This window comes from Styela clava, chromosome 13 (genome assembly GCF_964204865.1).
Source record: "Styela clava chromosome 13, kaStyClav1.hap1.2, whole genome shotgun sequence".
In the NCBI taxonomy this organism is placed as follows: Eukaryota; Metazoa; Chordata; class Ascidiacea; order Stolidobranchia; family Styelidae; genus Styela; species Styela clava.
Window position 1 is genome coordinate 13,156,159 of NC_135262.1, and position 7,104 is coordinate 13,163,262.

Consider the following 7,104-nt stretch of genomic DNA (forward strand, 5'->3'; position numbering starts at 1 on the left):
ACCAGCGGTTACGTGAACCAAACAGAATAATCAGAGGTGCGGTGACAAGCGTATTTCCAACGCTTAGCACGATGAGCCACACCGAGGCCAATAACGTTAAGAACATAGCAGAATATATAGGTTTCTACAGAGCAATTAAAACATGATCAAGAAACAGATTTTTACATTAACAATGAAAGAATAACAGGTTATTCCGGTTTCTGAGAAATTTTCGGTTTTCCTATAATCATATATTATTAAAATTGTTTTCTTAAAACTTAGTACTTGCAATTAACTTGTTGCTGTCAAGTCGTAACGATGAGAATGTGTTTTTGATCATGTCCCGACTCAAATTATGCGAATTAAAAAAATTGTTTCCAAGTGGATAATTTACGGTATTATAATTTTACTGGAAATGAAATTTATTTTTACATCGAATGTTACCCAAAGGCTATTAAAACTTGAAATCGGATTTCACGAAACCTAAATTGCAATTGTGTGAGAATATTTAATGCTGTTTTTCATTAGTTTCTCGCAAATTTGGTGTAGCTTTGTAGTTGCATAACAACTAATTGGCTACAATGAGACTTGAGTATTCATTATTAGACTAATAATATCATTGCATTTGCCTTGCCGTTGTAGTAAGGGCGATTATCACGTTATAATACTTGTATTGTTATGTCATAATGAAATTGTAAATCAAGACATCCACCTTCCACCACGTTGACTCGCGCGCTTAATGGACACGTTTAGTGGCCATAACGATCGTTTCAAAATTTTGTTGTTATTGTTATTTTCTTTCGTCATTATCATTAAAAAATCGCTTTTCTCTTCGAATACTGGACCAATTGCTTTGGAATTTTCAGTGGTTCAAGATTGATTTTTTTGCCAGAAGGCTATTACTTTCATTTATTCCTGAATTTTCAATGAATCTTATGAGATCTAATATTTCATCCAAAATTGCGCTGTATTAATTTTTAATTATGGGAACACGGTTCTTAATCCACCAAGCGTGACGGCTGACTGAGAAAATTCTTGCGACTGAAAACCCGGAACTTTTTGAGGGTACGGTACCGGTAACGTCGAAGGTAAACCCTGCTTCGCTCTAGTCCACGTGTCCATATATTTGAGCATTGCTCTCTTGTTTTTATTCAATTTATTTTCAATTTCTTCAAACAGGGACAATGTCTGAATGTCAACATCGCATTAACATTTGCAGAACAATTTGTTTAAAGCTGATGTTTTTTACAAGTGTGCCGCAAAACCTCTTTATTTGCTTAGTGCGCCGCGAGCAAAAAAGTTTGAGAACCACTGATACACATCCTGCTTTCGCGGTGTCGATTGATAGATAGAAGTTTATTCATCATCCAGTCATTAGGCAACAAATCGAACAAAAAACACAAATAGTAACACTCAATATTCAAATAAATAAATAACCGACTAACAACGGAATTGATAGTAGGATGGAATGACCGCACGGTCACTAAATCAAAACAACTCCCCTGGCATAAATAAGGTTGACAGATTACATTTTATATTATACCAATTGTAGAACATGTTAACTTGTTGTAACTAATAATCATGCAACCAGAGTAATGTGACGCATTTGAGACAATATTTGAAACAATAGCGGCAAGAAAAGGCGTTTAATTTTATATCACACAAAATAAAAACGTACGAGTTGAAAAGTTATGAATCAGTCGAGTTTGTTGCAAAACTTACTTTCCTGTTAGCCTAACTAAAAATTCAAAATAGAATTGAAAAATCAGTACCTCAATGCTTATAACATTCAGTAATCTTGGCTTGGACAATTGATTAATGATCAAAACTCGCGATAACTAATGTACGTACGTTGCAAATGTGCATGATTACAAATGTACGCCTGAGCAAATGTATACGTGGGTGCATTAACATTACATATCCATTAGTGGGAACGCACGTGGGTAAAAAAGGACGTGGGTGGGTGCAAATGTCTGTGGGTGAAATGTACATGGATACAAATGTACGCGGGTTCAAGATCTGTGAGTAAAATATATGGGTTGGTGCAAAAGTATGCAGGTGCAAATGTACGTGGAGTCAAATATGGGAAAGAAAACTATCGTTCATAGATATTTAATCAATGTCTGCATCAATGAGAAACTTGCTTTTGCATATTTTCACAACTCTCCTCTATAATTATTGATTATCGGGTCTGAGACAAATTTTAGCATTCGATTTTATGAAATTCATGTGCGAAAACATAGATTTGCAGTTATATTAACAATCAAATATGGTACGTTTTTGGCATCAAGTCGGTCACCTAAAAACACGCTGGTTAGTAGATTGCCGCCCCTGCTATACATCGTAGATGCTACTCATTGGTCTTAATTTATCGCAGATGCAATGATTATTACACACTTCCTCAGGGGTTACTGAATATAATTGTTATAACATTACCATAGGCGTATAGTACAACATTACAAAATTAAAACCCAGGCTCCGTGAAATATGTTAAACAAAAATATTTGCAAATGTCAGTTAAGGCAATGACCTACTAATGCGCAATAGATGAATTCATGATTACTCTCTTTATTAAACTCGAAGTCGAATACATGATTTCTCAATAGCAACCTATCAAGCTCAGGCCGAAGATAATTATATGTCTCGCAATCCACCAATAGGGAATCTTAAATTACCCAAAATACCTTGCGGGTATCGAGCGAACTGCGGAGTTTGTACGTAAATGTGAATAAAAGGCATGTTAATTGAAAACCATGGAATCGATAAGAATAAAAATAGACAAAATTTTGTTTATTTATCGAAAAATTCGCGTTTATTAAAAAAAAAAAACGCGGGAATGAAGCGGAATATAGAATCAACACTATATAGCGATATCAGTTATCCTATTATTGGCATCTATAGTTTTAACACTGAAAACGCAAGGGCAAAATCTATTGGTTATTAGCAAAAGTTAAAGTAATACCATATTGAGGCTATAAGTTGAAGGGAGTTTTTAGATCTCTTAAAATGACAAAATATTATAAATGAATTTTGAAGAATAACAATATCAACATCATATATATACACTATATAATATCAAAATTATTTTGTTATTATTTTAGAAATTTCACCTCCGCCCCCAACATGAAACACTAAACGCTTGTGACATTAAGTAATTTTAAACTCAATAGCTCGTACCAGTGTAATATAGCGTAACACCCTTTTTTCGTTTTGTCCTGGGGCTTGGTTAGACATTTACACAATAAATTATATAGGATATGATCGAGCTGACATGCACGATGTATCTTCAGATATATATATCACGCTTAAAGTTTAATAATACACAGATCAGTGAAAGACGACGACATGCCACTTCGCGTAATTATCGTTCTTTCTCTCCTTCAGTTAAGTATCGGCGTGCATCAGAAACAAAATAAGTGCACAACTCGAAAAGTAAATTGCGCTTCAAGTACACACCAATCATATGATGGGGCTTGTAACAACTTGGAAAACCCCACCCAAGGTGCTACCAATACTGTATTGAACCGCTTGTTACCACCGGAATATGATGATTCGAAAGACCAGCCAAGATCGCAAGGTGTTTTTCGAAAACTTCCATCAACAAGAAGCATATCGAATACGTTGGAGGGCTCTAAAGTTTTAATTTCAAGCGACATATCACATATGCATGTAATTTTTGGACAGTTGCTCGCGCATGATATTGTGATCACGGCAATGACAACTGAAAACGATGGTTCAGAGTTAGACTGCAACTGTTACAACCCTAATAAAGACTGTATCAACATAGAAATACCGTTTGGTGATGTTCAGAGAAGAGAAGATAATGTTAAATGCATGCCTCTCGCAAGATCAAAAGCTGCGACTGGTGCAGATGGGTGCGAATTTCCTTATCGAGAACAAGTAAGCGAGCTCTCGAGTGTAATTGACGCCTCGTTTGCTTATGGAAAATCTGATGAAGAGGCGCGTGAATTGCGGGATCTTAGATCACCTTCAGGAGAATTGAGAACTTCAATAAACCCGGCATCTGGACGACACGGAAACCTTCCCAATCAAGATCATTTGGCCTATACGGGCATTGCGGACTCAATGCAATGCCCGATAAAAGTTCATACCCCATCGGATATTCCGTGCTTCGTAGCCGGTGATGTAAGAGCAAACGAAAATCCAGGAATTATTTCATTGCATACTATTATGGTTCGATATCATAACCACCTTGCCAGGAGTCTTAAATCAATCAATAAAGCGTGGACTGGTGATGAAGTTTTTCACACTACTAGACGTATAGTATCCGCAGTATACCAGTCTATAACGTATCGAGAGTATATCCCTCCTTTGTTGGGGCCATTGTGGATAAAAAGATTTGGTTTAAAACTCTTTGATGGATATGCGTATTGGAACGGATACGATAAACGATATAATGTAGCCATCACTAACGAATTTGCAACTGCAGCTTTAAGGTACGCCCACAGTCAAGTTAGTGATGTATTGTCTCGCCCAGATTCTTTTCTCCGACGCGGGAGCATACCAGACGTTACGGTCGCCCGTACATTTTTCACCAGTGATGCTCATTTAAACAGGTTTGCAGGTGGCTCAGGAGCGTTTTTGCGTGGCTTAATGACTGACAACGCTCAGAAAACTGATCCTACAATGATTGATGCGTTGCGAAATCAACTTTATGCGGAAAGAAATAAGAAATTTGGCTTAGATCTTTTTGCAATCAACATGCAAAGAGGAAGAGATCATGGTTTGCCGGGCTATAATAAATACAGAGAATTGTGTGGTTTACCTAAAGCTAATTCTTTTTATGATTTATCAGGTGAAATGCCGAGTGATGTTATCAGTCGCCTAAAACAAATTTACGATTCCGTGGGCGACATTGATCTGTATGCTGGAGGAATAGCCGAAAATCATGTGGAGGGTGGGCAAGTCGGACCAACATTTGCTTGTATTTTAGCCTACGGTTTCCGCTCACTGAGAATGGGTGACCGTTACTGGCACGAAAACAAACGCGATCACTCTTCATTCACACCACAACAACTTGCTGCGATACGCAACACAACATTCGCTAGTATTCTTTGCCAAGTCGGGGAAGACATGAAAATTGTGGCGAAGAAGCCGTTGATTATGAAAGACGGAAAACCCGACAATCTCGTCAGTTGCTCCAGCATACCAGGTATAGATCTTTACGCATGGAAACAGGATAGCCGGTTTCATAAGCAAGAAGCAAGAAATGTTGAATATAAGTGGACCGTGTGGTTTGTTACGAAGTATACCAACATAAATCAAGTCGACGTCCAACTGACCCCGTTACGTGTATTGGAAACGAGGCCAGACGAAATATGCGAAAAACGATTAGGCTACAAACTTCGAACTGTGCCCCACAGTCGGTTCATACAAATTCAATTTGCTTGTCCCGCTGGTTCAATTAAATTTACAGACTTTCCATTTCAACTTTCGCAGAATCACTACTGGTCAGATTGGGTTTTGGCATCTTCTTCTTACGGCCATGAATCATCAGTCGCAATATCCGAATTTAAATGTGAAGATGTGGTGGCAATTCAGGCAATGTCAGGCAAGAAATTTGCAAGTGAAACCGGTGACGTTTTTGAAAAATTCAGCCCTAGGTCTGGATTTTTATGTCAAGACAATCATCAAATCAACGGAAAGTGTCACAAGTACAGAGTTCGTGCATTATGTCTTGGTGGAAGAAAAAATATAAAAGAGAAGACCAGCCAAAATGGCTACCGTGAACCTCCCGGTTCTGGCAGTCTCAACCGAGCTTTGAATATTGCGAGATCGTATTGTAGTGTATACAATGTTTGTTGCAACTCTCCAGTCAGTCAATACATACAGTCGACGTCTTTTCCGGTCCTGAAGTACGCCAGTAACTTATGTAGGCAATATGGCGTTTGCTGTCGACCCTAAAATCTGATATCATATCTTGTTAAGTTTTATCATGTCATCATGAATCATTCTGAATAAAATTTTTGTTTGTTCATTCGTGACCGTGTTTTGCCTATGGCGAATGACTTAGAAACTGACTACTTATGCGCATGTGACGTTATCGTTCAATAGATAAACCTCATTACCAATTCTACTTCATATATAAATCTAGTAAACCATGAATGCAGTCTTCTATAAAAGTGCAAATTTTTCGAATTGACAATAAAATGAATTCAACTGCGGTAACGGGTACTTAATCTTTGACAGAGTTTATTTTGACATAATTGTATGCTGTGAGTGACAGACAGTTGAGATATACAACCACAGAGATATATAAATAGATGCATTTCTCTCTCGTTTCCGCGGGACCATTTGAAAGGTCTCTCGTTTTGACGATAGATTTCCAACTTTTCCGAGGAGCATAATGCATTTCTTATGGGATTTGACAGAAATCAATTATTTGCTTCGATTTTTCTCGCATATTCTCGTGACCTTAATTCGTTTCTCATTATATATCGAACGCTAATATATCCCAACCCACTATACGGTGCTAATTTTGGTTGGTTGATAATATGGCCAACGTATAAGTCCAAAGCGAACAAAAAAGACCACAGAACATTAGCCATGATAGCTTATTAGAATCGCTTACCCATTTACCTGTATTTGGTCATATTTTATCGCCTTAATTAAGTATTTTGCGTGGTGATCTCAATATCATTGCGTGGCTTGGTTCCGTAGTATCCGAGCTATACATTTACATAGAACTAAAGGGCGCTTCAGAAGTGTGTATACCAATATGGGGGTACCTAATATTGTTTGCCTACTTTACATCAATTTGTGTAAAGGGACTGAAACCTATGGGCACAGGATATATTCACTTGGCTAATACACAGTCCCCGACCTTGCGATAAAACTAAAATAAGGAAAGTCGGAATAAAGTTATGGCCTAACCCCGACAGACTACGAGAGTATCAAGCAAACTGCGATTGCCCTTTACTGAAGACTTGGGTGAAATCTTTCCCGTGGAGGTTATTGCATTTTTATGATATCAGGCAAAAACAATTGGTTCCACTTATATCTATTGTGTAATCGCCTTAACAACCAATTTTTTTTAGGAACGAGATCCACGTCAGGCTCTAAATTACCAACTCGAATATAGTTGTATTTAAATACCCACAAAGT